Consider the following 20,325-nt stretch of genomic DNA (forward strand, 5'->3'; position numbering starts at 1 on the left):
GAGAAGATGATGAACAGCAGAATCTTCTGTAGGTGGCAATCTTGCAATATTAAATTCACTTTTGTCAGTTGCAATTTTTTTCAACTAGAGAGTCTCTGTCTTTGGATTTCCACCGTACAATGATACCAATGCTTTGGTGCCAATATCTGTGAGTTCCTTTCTGTTTGCATTTTCTGATCCGAACAGAGTAGCGCAAATGCTAAATTCCTCACATTTCCAAAAATGTCTATATGCTGCTGATTTACTTTTACCACATAAGGAGCTTGTGGTATCGCATCCAGTTAAAGCGTGTGAAAAGAGAATAATTTCGCATCCCTTTCTCCAAGCACATGTTGCATCGATTTAATATCACGTTTTTTATCACTGAACGTAGATGACTGCAAACAAATATTTCGTGTATTATGGTAAATCAAAAGTACAAGAATATCGGTGTCGTCAGCAACAACTGTTACATGCTTTTCTTCTGCCAAGGTGAGTGCTGTTTTCACAATAACTGTGTCAGCATCATCTGTAGCATGAATCACAGTGTGGTCATTCGCTTCTAAGGTCTTTTGCGAATAAAAAGTGGAGAGCTCTCAGTAAATTTCACTGTTACTGATGATTGTTTTGTGCGTATCTGATGCTCTACATCATTTGGACTGGAGATGACATAGCCATCAAATACAATTGCCCCAACTTTATATTGCTTAGCAATATGACTGCTATATAGTTGTAACACATCTGAAAATTTTCCAGTTTTTGGCCATGGCAATTTGTGTAGTAGTACACCCCCGTCAAGAACATACGATGTTTCCGCAGGTAACATGTAATTTAAACTATTTGCTATGTCATCCAAAGTTCTTGGCAATCATGATTTGTAACTTTTTGTCAATAACTGAGTTTCTGGATCAAATAGAGACGGAGCAAGTATAGATAATTCATAATTGAAGTTCTCCTTTAATTTTTGCAGATCAGGATTTACAGACAAACATACCAGCATTCTCTGGGTGAGGAGTTCTGTATCAATATGTTGAATATCTCCGTCAATGACAATACGTTTTCTTAATATCTTCATTGTGACAGCTTGATCCTTTTAAACCATGGTAACAGAGTTGAAAGCTTTTCCAGCCAGTATGGATTGGATTCGTAGTCCAATTAACTTAGCTTCATCTGCAGTTACCTTGTGTTGACTGTCTACTAACTCACTGAAAAATATTATGTAGCTCAACGCATTGTGAATCATATGGATTGTGATCTTCCAAAAATTGAAGTAGTGTAAGAAAATCCTTGATATCTCTAGATTTTCTAGCATGGATATTTCAATGTGTTGTTTACTGCTAACAAGGGAGACATCAGTGAGATTGCTCGTAGCGAAAATAACTTCGCAGCATGCAGGGTGGCTCAATATCCATGAAGCTCGTTGACTATCACCCATGTTTCTTCCACGTGTTAACCCACCTCGACTTTTTGTTGGTCGCATTAAGGTTTGTTCGATGTTCGCTGACCATAAATCATTTCTGAAGTTACACGACTTGATAACAGAATTTTGAAACATTACTGTACGGACCTGTATAACGCCAGATTTAACCCGTTTCTCACTGTCAGTAATAAAGCGACCAGAAAACAAACAGTGTTCTTTAAATGTAAATGTCGGTATATCCGACCGTAATACTCTACTGCAGCTGGCTAGTGCTTCATCCTGAGTATGGAACTTCAATGTCATATCACTCTTGATATTATTGGGATTTGTGTACAGACGGCGGCATTCAACATTGACACTCACAGGGTGATCAGGAAATGGTTCAAATATCTCAAGGATATTGTCCTTTTGAATTTTACTTGCACTGATGATATTTTGTATACCTTTAGTAGACAACTTAACACACTTTGAAGTTTCGCTTTCACTTTCAAAGCACAAGATACAGTTCCTTTCTACCCTTTCCAATTTCTTAGAAGACGTCAATACTTGAAGAAGTTGACACGTTCTTGGCGGCGTCTGACGTACGCGTCGTATTATTATACTAGTGATATTAACTTAATAATACTCAGCGGTGAACGATGAGACTCGGTGAAGTACACACTCCTCTCAGGTACAGGGATAGTGTTAGGCAAAGACAATATTCACAGCACAGAGAAATAAAATCACATTACTGCAGTATGTATAAACTGAAAGGTTTTATTCTTTATTTATTGTAATTATAGTGCAAATATACTTGAGACGAAGGCGAGGATTTCGCTTTGTCGATGAATTGACTCAATTAAAACGCATAAACTCAATGCGTGGCTATCGGCAAGCCTATGATCACATAGACCTAGCTTGCGCCCCGAACTACCACACCAAGAGATATGCAATGATAACTGAGCCAATATTTGCTCTTTAGCCTTTTATTTCCAAATTACTCCTTAGGCTAGCTTTATTATTTAACGTAGAATGGTTGCAGTATTGTGCATATCATCAATGCATGGCTATCGGCGTACCTATGTTCACATAGGCCTAGCTTGCGCCCCGAACTACCATACCAGGATGTATGCACAACACCGAGGAGTTCTTTTTAAGTTAAAAAGCTTCGACGATCCGTGGCGAAAGTGTGATGATTCTTACGCGATATCCTCGCTTTTATACTATTTTTGAGAACACAGATTAAAGTACAGATGAATCACTCACTATCTACAAAAGGATACTACAACAAAACTGACATCTATATATGTTTAGAAATACAAATTCGTATAGTGAACTCTCGCAAACATGAAGATACATTAAATTACCCATAATGTAGCATAAAATACAATAAACATTAAACAAAAGATATAAATTACTAATAAGGCGCAATATTACATAGAATAACAAGGAGGTTACGCTTTCTTTCACAAAATAAATATATTAGTGACACATTTTCTACTGATGACGTCACACAAAAATATGGATCATATCAAAGTCACCTGAAAAAAAAATTAATTTAAATATTTTTACACACCTACTTTATCTTCGTAAACATTTTACTTCCAAAAACCATTATTATATTATTTTCCAGCGTGAAATACCGTGTAATTTGTTACCACACATGATTTTCTTTAATTTTTGATGTATTTTCAAGATGGCGGCCAAAAAAACGTATTTTGCACACTCAGATTTTTCTAGACTTTAGTATATCAAAAAGATACCAACAACGGACTCCCGTCCTTGTGGTAATTAGTTCCACCCAAAAACCTATATCTCGTGTACTAATAAATTTATACAATAATCACCATACTATCACATACGTAGTATACTGTATACAAACCAACTTTAACATTGTCACCATTCTCAACCATAAACAAGATGAATATTGAATCTTATTTTTCTCTTATTCCTTCTTATGGCAACTTAATTACGTATAATTCACAAGGATAGCATTACGTAATTCTCTGTGAGTCGAGAGCAATGCCTATAATTGAGGCTAACTGTATCTCGACAATTTTGTTAACACAGCTGTGAATCAGCTGCTCATGAGCAATACCAAATATGATCATGTGATCGAACTAACTCTCTAGCCTTCTCAAACCCGAAGGTTCATGGCTGCAGCAACACAGGCCTTCCATCTGTCCCTATCTTGAGCAAGATCTATATACTCTTTTCCATCCCTACCGATTTCCTTTAGGTCCATCTCAACGTTGTCCCTCCATCTTCGTCTTGGCCTTCCTACAGGTTTCCAATAAGAATCCTGTAAACTCCTCTTTCCTCTCTCATTCGTGCCACATGCCCTGCCCACCTAAGTCTTCTTGATTTAATTATTCTAATAATATCTGGACATGAATACAAATTCTGTAGTTCTAAATTATATAACCTTCTCTACTCACCTGTCTCCTCATCGCTTTTAGGTCCAAATATTTTCCTAAGGATCTTATTTTCAAATACTTTCAATTTATGTTTCTCTTTCAATGTAAGGGACCAAGTTTCAGACCCATATAATACTAAAGGCAAAAATTACTGTTTTGTATATTTTAACTTTCTTTTAGTTTCTTAGATATTAAACGAGAAGACAAAAGTTTATGAAGAGAGAAGTAACATGCATTTCTTGAATTAAGCCTACTTTTTATTTCCTCTTTAATACAATTTTCATTTGTTAATATTACTCCTAAGTATTTGAATTTTTATTTTATTATTACCTAACACTTGGTTTCGGCCTGTAAGCGTATATTTAGTTTTCTCTTTATTAACTTCCAAATCTATCTCTTTAGCAGTTTTGAAAAATATTTTAGCATTATTCTTAATTGTAATCACATCATCCCCTAATAAGTCTACACCATCTGCATATGCTAACAACTGAGTCACACCATTTAATTTTAGTCCTTCTTTAGTTTCTTTTACCTTCCTAACAGCATATTCTAAGGCAAGATTAAAGAGCAATGGAGATAATGCATCTCCTTGTTTTAACTAACAAGCTTCTTAGGTATTACAAACTCTACTAATATATTATATAATTTATCTCTTTTGACCGAATCATATGCTTTTTTGAAATCAATGAATAGTTGATGGACATTTTGATTATATTCCCACTTTTTTTCAAGTTTCTGTCTGATGTGAAAAATTTGATCTGTAGTTGAACTGTTACGTTTAAATCCACATTGATAATCACCTATAATTTCATTAACATTTGGCATTAGTCTTGTTAAAAGAATGTTAGACAATATTTTGTATGTTGTTGAGAGTAGAGAAATTCCACGGTAATTATTGCAGTTCATTTTATCACCTTTTTTAAACACAGGAACAATTATGGATTCTTTCCACTGTTGAGGGATTTCTTCTTTATTCCATATTAAACAAATTAATTTATGAATTTGACATATTAACGAATTTCCAGCATATTTAATTAACTCAGCTGGTATTAAATCAATGCCAGGTGCTTTGTTATTCTTTAACCTTTTAATAGCATCTTTAACTTCAGTCAAGTTAGGATCTGGAACTAAAGGTTCCAGAACTGTGTGTACTTCATTTACTTCTGATTTATCTCCTACATGAACTTTTAAAAGGTCATTAAAGTGTTCTTCCATCTATTTAGAATATCGATTGGGTCAGCTAGAAAATCACAGTCTTTATATTTTATCAAGTTTACTTTAGGTTGCCACCCCATTCTAAATTCATTTACACCTTTATATAAATCTCTGATTTTTTTGCATGTGACTTTCGAGAATTTAAGAGCATAAAATGTACATCATGCTGTACAAATTTGTGGTGATATTACCGTCTGATATTTATTTCACCCAAGTGACAACTTTATAATCGAATCTCACTCGTGTTAGATTCGAGATATTAAAAAAATCCAATTTTCAAACCACAATGGCGTCGTCCACCATCGCGCTCGACCATGCGGTACAAACAATGATTTATTCCTTTTCTCAAGTATCACACGGTTCACACGCTAGCATGCTATGATATACGATGACAAACGAGTAAATCTACCAACCACTGTCTTTACATGAGCTCATGCAACGCAAATAATTGAAATGCAGCTTATCTCCATTGTGCTGTGACGAGGCAAATATCAGTTCCTCATCCTACCTTAATTTTTCTTCAGCAATCAAAGTCCAGATGTCAACAGCAATGAATCGTGCATGTTGAATCATTCACTGAACGTTCCTAGCCCTAAGGCAATGTATCATAATCGTGCAGCTAAAGCCTGCACGCAGACATCCGCAGATTTTTGACATCAGTTCCTCATTGCGATGTCGTGTTTTCAGCGTCCATAACGCGGAAACCAACATCCTTCTTGCTATCCTCTATTTTGTACAGCACGTTATTACGATGTATACATTACGTACTAATATATGCTTTATTGGACTCCACAAACATAAGTGTGTGCGTCAAGGTTCTTAGTGAAAACTTAACATAAATACTCCTAAATAACAATTTATGTTTCAGCATAGAATTAATCATGCTGTATAGATTAATTTCTGAATGCACTTGTGCAGATCGCAGAACCCGGTACATTTACCATCAGTTCGAAACGTCCCAGTGCATAAGCCAATAGCAAGTTTTTTGGGGTTTCGAACAAGAAAATGAGAAACTTGATAAACCCAAAACAATGTATATTGCCTTGGAGCTTTAACGACAATGAAAATGAGTTTGTCATATAACTGACAATCAGTTGAGACGTAAATCGAGCATTTTTTATTTATTTATGTTTACCAGTCAGAGCCATCTAGCGACCCTTCTAGTTACCGCGGAAGCAAAAATGTTTTCTTTCTGCATTATTATCCCACCTCTCGTGAATTCTCCGAACTATTAGTGTGCATGAACTTTGGACGTGAGAGCAGGCCCGTAGCCAGAATTGATCTCCGGGGGGGGGGGGGGGGGGGGCTCACGGGTTATCAAGGGGGCTTTGTAAATCAAGTCCATTTTTCAAAAGTTTAACAGTGTTAAATTAAGGGATATTAGGTGTGGGGTGGGGCATTAAGTTAGAAATATCACACAAATACTACATTTTTCTATATATTTTAAAACATCACTTGAAGTGTTAATTGATTGCTACTGAAATCATCCCTTACTACACACTCCATACTACGTTTGATGATACAGATATTTATATCACCCAAGAAAAGATGGACAATATTCAATCATAGTGCCTAGCGTACATTGCACTCTCCGACCTAAACAATAAAACTCCCCTTCGTTTCCAAGACTTGGGAGCTGTTCACCTTTGACACAGATGCGGAGGGAATTTGCATAATGACATCAAAGCAGTGGCGTAGCAGACGTCCCCGCAACACCTGCAATACGGGGAGATCCCGAGCTGTAGAGGCCCCGCTAAGTTCTCTTTCTGTGGTCCTGAAATTTTATATAATCCCAGAAATTCAGCAATTACTGTCGCTAATTTAAAAAATGGATTTACGAAACAGAATGTTGGTTCCCAGTAACATATATGAGGACGTCTGCGATTAAAAGCAGTGGTGTGTTGTCTCAGCCAGAGGGGCCCACGCAACTTGACATTATGGGTCTCCTCCGAAATTCAGAATTATGTTACTTGCTCATAGATGGCAATCGATAGGAAGCTTCCCTTATCTCATACCTTTATAGCTACGTGGTTTTCGTAATAGTAGCGTAATGCGCCAATCGTCTACAGTTACGAATCCAGTAGAAAGGTTCAGTTGCTCTACCAGTCGATGCCTTATTGTTACATAATACCTAAACAAACAAACTTGATAATTCATGACCTTTTTTATTACCAGTAATATTACGTGATATTTAAAATGTAACTTCCCCTTAAATATTTTCAAGGGGGGCCCCAAGCCTCAGTATTAGATTGGAATAAGATCTGAGATAAATTTCCCACTTCAAGGGGCCCAAAAACACAGGATATTGAGCCCAGAGGCAATTTTCCCTTTGACCTTAGGCCCAGTAGCCCCAATTCCACCACGCAGGGTATACAATGTAGTTATACACTGCTCCAATCGGCATTTCATTGAGTGACAAATTTTCAGTGAATATAGTCCATAGTGTTGCCCATGGGACGAGAGGACAGGCTTTTAAAAATTCGAGACGAGACGAGATTGATCATGTGTCCCTTTGACAAACGAATATTTTCGAGACGAGACAGCATTTCACAGCATTTCCACGAGACGAGACAGGCCAAAGTCTCGTCTCGTGGGCAACACTAATAGTCCAGTTGCTGCTTAATTTTCTATCTCTCAAGACTTGAGTCCGCCTCTACTTCTTAGGAGTAGATTGCAATTTAACCTCTGATATTAGGTCACCATTGACAATGTACAGGCCCAGTTCAACCCCCAAAACTGAAATGATAAGTTTGCTTGAGTATGTAACTCACTATTAGTATTAGAAGCGTAATGCGAGCGGCTCTTACGTTGAATCATGGCCTGGCATAGCCAGAGGATGGTTTTTTGGGCTGAAGGTGCATCCACCTCTAAGTCCAAAAAAGAGTGTTTACTATCCTTTAAAAAAGAATCCTGGCTGCGCTACCGCATTCAAGTAAGAGAAAACATTTCTCATTTCTTCATCCAGTTATTTATCAGAGATTCAGACCACCCTGATTTAGTTTCGACAAACTACCAAACGGATATATAGCCTAAGTCCATGAAGAAAAAAAATGGGAAGGAAGGGTTAAAGTTAATTCATTTTACAACTTGGGGGAAGGAGTTTTCTAACTAGTGTGCGTCCGTCCCACTCTGGCATCATCTCGATGTTTCATTTTTTCCACTGAGGGAGGCCCAAATATTTTACTTGCAGGGGTGGGGCAGAGAAGTGCGTTACGCCACTGCATCAAAGTCACAGATTTTTGTATAAAGGGGAGGTCGTAACAGGGGCAATGAAGGTACAGATAAAGAAGCTTCCCTGTGAAGAAACTTTCTAAAATCTAGAGAAGAAAATTTGCTCCCTGAATTTATACTTCACCAAAGTTTCGTGAGCAAAATAATATCTGCTGTCTACATTTTCACTCTTCACTGAAAACAAATTACACAAAATAGTTTTACCTAATGTTAAAGAGGGCTGACCTCAGTGCCAGGGGGGCTGCTGGTAGTTCCAGGGGGGGCTGAGCCCCCCCCCCCCTGGCTACGGGCCTGCGTGAGAGGTGTTCTTTAATCCTCATATGCCCGTACGTAAAACTAAATAACATATATGCCTTACGACAACATTTGTCATTGTACCTCTATGTGTATCGTGCACATTTATTTTCAGACTTTCTATACGTCGGCTGTACAGTATTCTTGTTTCGCAACTTCGTCGAATATAGTTTAAACAAACCAGAACACCACATGGAATGTAGGGTCATTTGTTCAAACACGGCACCCCTAAGGACTTTTTCCCTTAATAAGAAGAAAATATTAATTTTGAAGAAAAAGCAATTTTTTTTATTAACACTATTGTTATTTAGGTTATCATAAAATACAGGTAATATCCACTAACCAAACATCCTGTCTGCACAATAAATCAAAATTGCAGGTAGTGTAAAGTAGGCGGTTTTTACAAACATGTGTCAAAGTCGGCCCACCGTTAAAAAGTTGGCTGTGCAAAGATGGACCCACATTAAATGTGAAGAAATCTTTACAACTTACACAGGTGGCCGCGGTGGCTCAGTCGGTAACGCGTCTGACTACCATGCTAAAGGTCCCGGGTTCGATCCCCGGCCGGTTCAAATCCGGGAACTTTTCTAACGATGGAAGCGGCCCCGGCGCCCACCCAGCGAATAACATGGGTACCTGGGGGAAACCCTGTCGGGTAAAGGCGGTCAGGGGCGTGATGCTGATCACATCACCCCCACTCACGACCGGATCAAGAAAGTGTGGGGCGTTACCCCCACACCCCCTATACGACCTGCTAAGCACAGGGAACACTTTACCTTTACATTAAATGTAATAAACAAGTGGAAAAAAAAACGTGAGCATTCCATATTCCATGTACCCCACTATAAACCATCATTATCATCACTATAAACCATCACTATCACCACAAACAGCACATATTCCAACCTGGACTCTATCTCGCCCAAAACAGTCTTCAATCGTTACACTTGAACCAATCCTTCCCATCACTTGCATTGTAATAATAACCGCCACACTTAGAACAATTTTTTTTACTACGTTTCATTGATATTTCTTTCCCTCGATCTGCACAACTCTTTTGCGCCTGAGTACGTTCCTTTTATGACTGTTCATGTCTCCCTTTTGCTTTCTCTATGTATTCAAGGGAAGTTAACTGTTCAGAAGATGCACATCTGCGTTTCATCTTGTGCCCAGCAGTATCAAGAATTGGTACCTTCATTATATCTGCAAACCGCATCATGCTTGCATTTCCATTCATGGTCCCACGAGATGTTGAAGGCATGGGCTCGAAAGTGGAGGTTGAGACATGTGACTTAGCCCTAGGTCTGACTGGAGATTGAACAAGGCCAACATCGGCGTTGGGACCACTGGATGGAGTGGTTGCACCTGTGGATGAGGCTGTGACATCGTCTGCAGTAGCCCTAGGTCTGTCAGTAGTATCAGCGATGTTGAAGTAATGTGGTGTACAGGGTGTACAGGGTATAGACCTGTGCTCGAGAACCCGGAAACAGCCACGTCTACACTGGCACTTTTGTTGCTTACAGCAAAAATAAAGTTCACACAATACAAAAGTACGACTTACACTAATTTGGACAATTTTGTTTCTGGTCGCCAGTGCATGCTCCCGCCTAAACAATCTAATGACAGCTAATTACCTGGTTATGTTATGTGCATTCATGACAGAGTCGAGCCTTGTAACTCTTGTACTACATATCATTGCAAGACACATATTTATTAATCTAAATTTACGACATATTCCACTAGCATAACAATATTAGTGGGGACCGTCTCACCCCACATGGCTAATGCCTTACCCCAACGCGTATCTTGCAGCGAAAACAACAAACGAAAAGCTTGTACGTTATGGAATTCAAACCGGGAAGCAGCGTTGTATGCTCCACACCTCATCTAACACACCTATAAACCTGACTTTTGTACAACTACAGATTCGCTTGTTTATCTAGAGTTTTTCATTAAGCAGAGAGTTATATCAGCCATTTTGATCGTTATACTTTTATCACTTACCTTTGTATTTACGAGTATGCAGCTGGATGCTTCATTTAAACAACACGGCGCTTATGTCACCCCATTTCAGAAAGCCTCACTGCGTGTTGGAACAGGCACCGTTAGCTCCAAATTTCGCCACGTGCGACAGGGACGGCGCCAGAAATTTTCGACCGGGTGGGCAGAAGCTGTATATTCATAAATTAGGGTGGGCAGTATAAATGTAAGACCTTATATGAGTTTTACATGCACTTATGCCCCTCCCCCCCTTCCAACATATACAGGGTGTCCTAAAACAACTTCAACAACGTTTGGATGCTGGTAGATATAAAAAAAAACCAAGGAACTTTTCCTCATACACATAACCTCGAAAGTGCTTAGTTTCTGATCTATGAGCGCTGAACATCTAACCTGTATGTATATGCAACCCAACTCACCAAACGATCGATCTGACGTAACTTCCAGGGAGCAAGGTTGCCACTTGAATTCAAAACAACAACTTGGGAGTCTTATCTGGCAAAATACAAAAGAATAATTACACACTTGCGATGTTGTAAGCAGAGGTGTGCGCAGACTAATTTATTTTGGGGTGCCTTAAGGGAAGTTTCAGTTACCTACCTGGGCAAGGCTAGCCTAATAGTCGTAACTTCATGTTCCTTTTCACAGAAACTATTAGATATCTGAACATGAAATTTTAACATTATAGAATGAACATTTGTTATCACTTTAGCTCAGGTTTTACTATCACTGTGTCGATATTTTAAATAATGAAAGTAAACAATTGAAAATGATAAATACAAAGCTATATCTGTGCAGGTACTATCAGCTGAATCACTCTCACGAAATACATCTGTAGGTTCAGTTTCACCATGTTTTATAATGCTGTTTTATTGCTGTGCCTGGTCACTCGATAGAATGCCATGTGTTATATATAATTATTTTAAACCGTAGAATTCAGATGCAAGAAAAATCTGAAAATTGATGCGCTTGTCATTGAAAGAGAGCATTCATGAAAGTCTTTGAACATGAAAGTCTTATTGGAAATGTTGGAAGGTTGCATTAACAAACATGTCGGTCCTCGGGAAAAAAAAGTACCGGCCGATATGTGAAGGGGCTCTGCGACTTATAAAGGAAAAAAATAATTTCTTTACTACGTGTTTACTGATTACTATAGTAAAGGAATATCACATTGTTTTGTGGAGAGGGAGAGAGCGAGCTGATCATCTCAAATGAAACGAAATTCCTTACTTTTTCACCACTGATATAATTTTCATTATTTTAATGGTAGTTCAACATATTTCTTTATTTTCTGAGAAGACGTTTGAGGTAGCCAGGTATCTTTGGCAACCCCGTGCGCACACCCATGGCTGTAAGAAGTATTTACAGCATTTACAAACTTGCCAAGACAAAGAATTTCCAACAAATGCGGACTCAAATTCAAGACTCTTCATTCTAAAATGTCCCCATCGTGTTTCGAGTGTCGCGCAGTACCAATAATCATGAATCGCGAGTTTCACGTACGACATGTTGATGAAATCGACGAACTGAGGAATGCAATCATAGTGTGTTTGCCACCTTGTTTCACACGCAGACTGTTATTTATTTACTTCTAAATGGCTAATCGAGTCCCTCAAATAATACAATGGTAAACCCCTTACTGAAAAGAATGAATAGTAAAAGCTCTTGCAATAAAATAAAAAAAACATAATTTAAACATTAATTAATTCGCACATTAAAACTAATGCACAATAACTGAAATCAATCCAATCTGGATAAAGGTGTCACTACATCACGTGTGCATTCCGAGCGCCCAATACAGCTCAGGGTTTGACATAAATATGGATAATGTCTTATTAGCAAAATTTAAAAAAAAGTAAGAACCCGGGTATAAATCAAATTCTTAGTTCATTCCGCATAATATTTACTTAGGCTAATGAAGGGTATTTTGGCAAAATATCACCGAAAAGTAATAAATAAATAAATAACATTGTATGTATTATGTTATGAAGTACAAAGTTCTAAAATCTCGTCCCTATTCTATGTTAGTTAATCACAAGAAAAATCACATGATTACATAACTGATATCTGTAAGAAGATTTTTTGCCACCCTGATGACATAGTGGTAGAGTCGTCTCCTTGTGATCAAGGGGTCCCAGGTTCAATAACCGGTGGAGGCACATAGTGGTTCGGACCCCACTTTAAACTGTAGGTCCAGTCCCGATTAGCCTATCTGTGTATAAAGTTGACTTAAAACAACAACTCATGTAAGAAGGTTTCCAAACACGGTTGCTAACTCATTATCAAGTCAATAATTCTGCAGCTATTTTTCAAACCTGCAGAGCTGTTTTATCAAAATCTATTTTTGTGATTGCTTCTTATTAGTAGAACGAATATATATATTTTTTTAATTTTGGATACCATATCGAAATTAGAAGATGACAGGTATATAAAATCGTGATGATGAAAGGGACATATCAAATTAACTCTCCTTAAGATTTCAATATAGACCTAACTAAACAACTTTGTGTGTTGCTGGAGGAAGCAACGCGAAGAAGAGGTTTTTATTTGTTTAACAGATTACCTTAATCATACCCAGGCTGGAAGCGCGGAGTTGACATCAAGCAACTCCACTCCACCCCTTCTGCACTCATTTTCAGTTATAACTTTTTGGCCAAGTTATGGCAGACAGTTAATAATTTATATATCTATTTTTGCCACATTTCAACTATCTATTTCTTTTCATTATGTGGCACATTTTCAAAACAATTTGATGCATCGTACCTGTGAAGGCCAGGAGCTGCAGCCCTCAGGCCAATAATCCTGTTCTAATCTTGATCATATTCTGCACAATTTGCGCCTCTCATACATAAATCCTCCTAAGCCTACTAGCTGCTTAAGCATACAAGTGGGCATTGGATCACAGTTTTTGTTTCAAACGCTTTGGAAATTCCTTTCGCTTTCCAATGATAAAGTTAAGGAAGTTGAAAGAAGAGCTTAAATTAATTCCATTCAACTTATTATTTACACTGACTTTCGTAAATCTATTCACTAAATCAGTGTTTCCGCAAAGGATAACAAAGCTTTTTATTTAATGAAGATATGTGAACTTGTCTGTAATATAGATAATATCCACAAGTAAAATATACATGGAGTGAACACCATAATACACTTATTTATTGAACTATTCGCATTTTCTCAAGGGTATATATTTATTAAATTTAATCGGGTGGGCACAGCAATTTTTGGGTGGGCAATTGCCCACCCGTGCCCACCCCTGTCGCCGTCCCTGACGTGCGACGCTGCACAACAAAACGTTGCAGGTAGGCCGTCTTTACAAACTGGCCGACTTTGAACAAGTGGCCCTAGCAATAATCACCGAGATACTTTCAAGTGATTGTACGCGTTTTAAGTACAGTGGGATCCATGATAATTACCGTGCAAATTGTTCATGACTATTTTCATTAATTTTTCTCTTACATGCTGTGTTTTTAAGCCATTGATTTTTATGTATGTTGGTGCAGAAGTTGTCAACAGCTTGTTTTGAGTTTTCTTTTCATTATTGAAGCTCTTATTGGATCAAATATAGTGCTCGAACATGGTCATGGATGATTTGCACGGTAATACTCATGGTTCTCACTGTACATTCGCAACTATCTTTCTTATGAGAAAATGCGTAGTCCACATGGGTTACCTAAAACGAAACATTACCGCACACGCATGTCGGCTATGCAGAGCTACTATCGACAATCGTTGACAATTGACACAACGTTTAAGTTTTTAATGCATGAATAGTAGATCTACTTTAAGGTAAAATAATTCCTTGGCTGCACTCTCAGTACTGAAGGATGCGAAAGTTCTTACTTCGGATCGGCGTCCATAGCTAACCTGCTTTTTATGCCCGCTTTCCTTTGGTAACAGTTCCTTCACGAAGATATGTAGTTTGGATCACACTTCGCTTATTTGCGTTCACGTTGAACTACATTAAGGCTCATCTCCAAGCTTTTTTGAGGTAGATCTTTAAAGTTATTTCCGGTTGCGTCAACAGCTTTCCGAACTGCCTTCCATCTATGTCCTAGCTCTCGCCATGTGATTGGCCCGCTTCCTCCTTCGTGCGCCTAGTTTTCACCAGCACACCCCCTACTTTAACATATTAAAACTGAAATTTTACATTTCACACTTATACGTGTGAGATACAATCCTTTTAGACATTCTTGCATGAACGTAATACCAATTCTCCAACACTTATTGCAGATATAAATTATTGACATTCCAAATGCATACTGGCACCCACGTATAATTTGTAAGACATGATCAGTCTGAGCGAGATATCACATACACCGTTTTGACCACTACTGTAATTGCAACATTCATGATGATAATGAAATGAACAAGGTAAGACATTATCGTTAATTTATAACGATGATTATGACTAATTGCATCAGTTAACATTGAAAATCATTTATTTTTAGCACCGCTGCAAACGAGAAATTTACTATTGTTTCTGCGTTATCCACGAGATCCACCTGTTAGCAGTTTCGAGTATTACAACAACCTGCATCTCTGCCCTCTTACGGCAACTTAACTCACTAAATGTAATTAATTTACTTTTGTTCATAACGGACTTTCCTTCCGCTTTTCCCATTATGTTTTCCGTCTCTTTTTCATTTCTTCCCGTAATTGTTTTCCATCTTAATTGCATCTAGACATTTAGGAACAACCTTCAATAACTGGAAATATGACACCATAATGAATTTGTTTGCATGAAATCATATATAGTTTCCATATATAGTAATTCTCTAATTGAATGTTTGGAACATATCTGTCTGCGCTGAATATTATTCTCATTACTTTTTCTTTTGCACGCTATGTAATGATTTCATTTCATACATATGTGAGGACTGTCCTGATGAACATGTTAAATAATATTATCCTGTTTGTCATCGTTAGTACGGCATTCTTTGAAAATTGGGTAAAGTTGTTCTAGGCGAGTATACTCTCTGTAAACTCGCTTGCGTGTATGCTCCTTGAAAGTTACCTCATGTGAAGTACTACTTCGAAACAAAAACCCAAAAAACATTGTAAAATTATTTGCGAAATGTGTGTAGCTGTGTGGGAATGCGTTTGAAAAAGAAAAAGAAAATACTAGGAACTGGAACACTTCGAAGTAAAAAATGCGCAGATAATGGTTTATCACTGTGTCGGGGCATACACACAGTACAGGGTTATTCAAAATGATTATCAGGGTTTCAGTATTTTTCATGGGTAGGTTATGGATACACATATTTATAGCCGCACCAGTTGACGAAGAAACTCAAAGTATATTTCGTTACAGGTAGTGCCCAGTAGTTACACATTTGGCCGCTAGAATTCAAACGGTAAAGATATGGCGTTTTGTGTGTTCAAATTTCATTTAGTTCGGTCAGATACCAACGACACCTCCGCAGAAAATTGAAAGAAGGATTCCCCATCCGACAATTCCATTATAGTTTGAGGAGACTGTCTAATTGAAGAAGCAGTGGCCGTCCGTCTGTAGCAGAAGCGCTAGCGTACTAGGTTAGAGAGGCTTTCAAACAGAGTCATAGGAAATCAACTGTAAGAGGCAGAAAGGAACTTGGCATGCCACAACCGCCAGTTTGACCGCATGGTGGAAGATGTCCCCCCCCCCCCATCCCATATACCTTTTTTTTTGTAGTGAGTCAATTTTTCATGTAAATATACTCAATGTTCACATGCAGGGGATGCAAAATCCTTGTGCCACCCTCAAAGTGAATGCGTTCTATGCAGTTACTGCCTTGCGGAAGACACCAACTGACGTATCTGGATATGCCCCCTGAATCGCTATAACCCCAACTTAACGAGGATGGAGCCCCATCTCATTTTCACCGGACAGTAAAGGCATTTTCAAACCAGCTTTTACCATCAGCGATGGATCAGTCGTGTGATGGATGTTTATCAGAAGATACTCCCCTCGCAACGTTGTTCTACAGACCTACAAGTCCTTGCAATTTTTTTCTACGAGTATGAGACTACGTGAAGGACCAAGTTGTTGTTCGTCCTCTTCCTTCAGGTATCCCGGAACTGAAAGTGCGCATCAGAGCAGCCATTGAAACCATCACCACTGACATGCTATAACAAGTTTTGGACTAAATAGACTACTGTAATTATCTGCAGAGTGTAAATTTATTTTTTTTTTAAAAAAAAGTTGAGAGTTTTCCCATAAAATAAAAAATAATATTTAAAAAGTGTACTATAGTACAGTTACAGCGCCTTCAATACGTAGTGTGGAAAACTGCGCTGTTCTGGGCGGTCTGGCGGGTTCCACTCGAATATGATACCGCTAGAGGCGCTGGTGTCGGTCTCGCTGCATGGTATTCGTCTGCTTATAATGGGAGTAAATGGAGTTTTCGCTGCAACATCTAATTCTTTAACATGAAGCATTTATATGAATGTGATAATTGCTATGATATTTTGTACAGTGGTTGCGAAGATATTAACGAACATTCTAGACAGTCGACCACGTCCTGTTATCGTTACTTTCATTAATAATATGGGAGAAAAATACGCATGGAATGCTCTTGGTAACTAAATTTTCGTGTATGAATTAGGTTCATTATTATTATTATCATCATCATCATCATTTCTTTTTAAGATATACACACTGAAGCATTTGTATTTTTTTATATTTACTGTCTCTTTTCTTCCGCTTCAAACTAATCGCGGCGATGATGATTGCATGAAACGACAGGGGCAATCAACAAAACTTCCTTAGTGCCATCGACGTAAGTGTAAGGAAACTTTCAGACCAATGGGACAAGCGATACGAGACGTTCACACTGATGTGACTAGTGACACAGACACTTCAAATAGCATTCATTGCACATGAGGGTCGAAACAACAAACTACACGTTCATATGTCGTATTCGCGTCCTACTTGTTACTTCCGTCGGAAAGCTCCTTAAAAGAAGGGTGCTCAGACCGAAGCGACGCGCCAAAGGGGGAGTTCCCAACTAAGTGACAAGCGACATGGTGCCTTCAGTCTATTAGCAAGCGTTTGCACGTTATAACAACAGATCTCGGCGACACGATAAGCCGCACGTGTCGCTTTGTCGCTCAAACTGGGCCATTTCCTCAATAGCTTGCAAGGTGTTGCCGTGGTTTGTTGTTCGCGCATCCGCGATGCAATGAGTGTCTTGCTTTAGGGAGATTGCCACCAAAGCGACAAGCGACACGCGACACTTATCGCTTGAGGATATCACCAACCGAACGCTGGCCTGTGCTGCCCGTCATGCCGCTACGATGTGAAATGTTGCTCTTGATTGGCTCGTTTCCAAGCGACATGTGTCGCGTGAAAGTTGCCTTGGACAGAAGGACCCATGTCGCTTTGGTGTGAAATCTCCGTATTGTTTGTCGTGTGTCGCTTTGCTCTAAAATCTCCTTGAGGAAACGGTAGAGTGAGAGTTTGTGTCCCTACGGTTCGAAAGGCTGCATTGATTACAAGCTGCTCGCTTCCAAGCGACACTTGTGGTTTGTCGCCTCGGTATGAAATATCTCTCAGGATACTATTTATATTCTAATAACTAAGGCTCGGAAGTTGAAGACCTATAAATTGCCAAAAAAAGACCTATAAAAAGACCTAAAAATATAAAAAAGGACCTAAAAACTGAAAAAAGGACGTATAAATGTGACCCAAATTAATTAATAACTTAAGTTTTAATTACATATTTAATGTATATGGTCGTATACACCGTGCTGAAAGCTTCAAAACAAGAGAAAGTTGCCACTTACAGCGCGACCTTCCAGACAAGTAACGGTTAAAGGACCTTGTACCGTACCTGATTCAGTCGTCCAAAAATGTTTTTCTCTCGTTTCATGGATTTTTCAAATATATTTATTTCTTTTTTTGTTATTTCTTTACTACAGAAAGGATGTTTAAAAGGTAATGAACTGATGATGATTGGAATTGAGAATGGGCAGTAAAAACGTAGTCGAAAGATGGTGAAGTTGCAAAAAAAGCCGTTAAGACCTAAAAAAGGCTAAAAAAGGACCGATAAGCCAAAAAACGCCGAAAAAGGCAAAAAGGGACAAATAAAACCCCACCTTTTTCTGGCCTACAATGACCCAAAATGAACATATGTTATGTTGGGCCTCGTCTTCGGACATTAGAAAAAAAAGGATTTTTCCTCAACATAACATAGAAATATAAACTCTAGTACACAATCCAACACCTGACGTCCGGAATCACATTGCGATGTTTCTTATGTTACGCATGCTATATATTTATTATTATTATTTTTTTTACTTTTCTTTCCAAATTAATGCCATTTCGTGACCGCAAATCACTCCACAAATATAACTGTTTCCATCAATTCATTTGCCGCCTTTCAAGACAAACAAATCTACACAATATATTCCAAAAACTAAGCCGCATTACGTTCATAAGAAAATTAGCAGCGATATTGATCGCACTGCCATCTATGTTGTCATCCGTCTCGGGAACCAGTTTCTTTGCTTGTTTTCCACACTACGTGTTCAAGGTGCTGTAGTACAGTATACGATTGGCATTTTTTTTTAGAACCGCGACAATCATTTTTGAATAAACCTGTATTGTTCTCAGAGATTCCAAAATTTCTCAAACTTAGTTCATAAATTATTTTGTTGTACTTTACAGTGAGTTACTAAGTTTAATAAAAATATCTAAGAATCACAGAGTTCGAGTCCTGGAAATTTTCGAATGCTGTTCATATTATTTTCGAGATACTTAAACGTCAATAGTGAAAAATTCATTACCTGTTCAGTGCGGGTATATCCTTTAAGGTATCGTATGTGCAGAAATATATTGTATAGAAGTACTCGCCCAGTCTCCCTTTGGGTCTGTTGTTGGAAGCGGGAATGGCGTCACTTCAGTTAAGTTGTCACGGAAGTGATGAAATGAAATTGATAGCACGCCGACCTTCACTGAGGAAGGTCAGCTTCTTGCCACAGTTCACGTGTCCCTAACGTATACAGGAAATAGCCGATATTTGGTTTCGTTTTTATTTTTACTTTTACTTTTTTACTTGCGTCCATAGTGTAAAGCTCACGGTTATAGGTATTTTTGTTTTGTGTGTGAAAACTTGTTTTACTTGTTGAATATTCATGGATTTTGGAAGGACAAGGTTCATTTTCTTAATGGCCGTATTTGCTTTGTCACCGTATAATTGAATTTGCTCACTTGGAGTGAATGTTCTCTATAACTACTTCACTTGGCACTCTCTGGATGTTTTGCAAACTAGCATGTTACGTAAAACCTAGAAGATATAATTCACCATATCATTCATAAGATTGAAGTACCGTAATATTCTTTGACACCTAGGCTCCGGTCACATATCACGGGACGTCTTTGCAATTGTTTTTATCAGCATTCTTGTATGTCACATGAAATGTTCAGCAAAAACTCAATATGCTGACCAAGGCAGAAATTAATTTTATTATAAAACATAAACTAAACGTAACGTTTCAACCATCTAGCAAGGTCTTCTTCAGACTATGTACCAAGTACAAATGTAACAAGGTACAGGAAAGGACGATATATATACACACAAAAATACTCCCCTCCAGGCTATTAGAAAGTTGTTCTGGAACATTCTAGCAGGTGGTTTTCCCTTGTCAACTTTACTTTCACCTGAAAGTGAATGTGGTTGGACTCTTTACCTCACGCTCTATTTCCTTCATTCATCTTCCTTCTTCTCTTTCTAACACCATCTTTCATTCTTTGTTTATCATCAGTCCCTCATTCCAGTTCATTGTGTCTTTTCACCTTTCTTTTCT

General features: G+C 38.2%; 1 protein-coding gene across 2 annotated transcripts in view; it reads right to left on the reverse strand.

The window, feature by feature from the left end:
* Window positions 1-19,436, reverse strand: part of LOC145985767 (alpha-tocopherol transfer protein-like) — a 41,472-nt gene extending 22,036 nt beyond the window's left edge. For both annotated transcript variants that reach the window (XM_083119844.1, XM_083119843.1), the window contains exon 1: window positions 19,306-19,436. The gene's annotated coding sequence lies outside the window, so the exon portion shown is untranslated. The remainder of the gene's footprint in view (window positions 1-19,305) is intronic.
* Between the last annotated feature and the right edge of the window lie 889 nt (window positions 19,437-20,325).

Source organism: Lepisma saccharinum, chromosome 3, assembly GCF_977018435.1.
Source record: "Lepisma saccharinum chromosome 3, izLepSacc3.1, whole genome shotgun sequence".
Lineage (NCBI taxonomy): Eukaryota > Metazoa > Arthropoda > Insecta > Zygentoma > Lepismatidae > Lepisma > Lepisma saccharinum.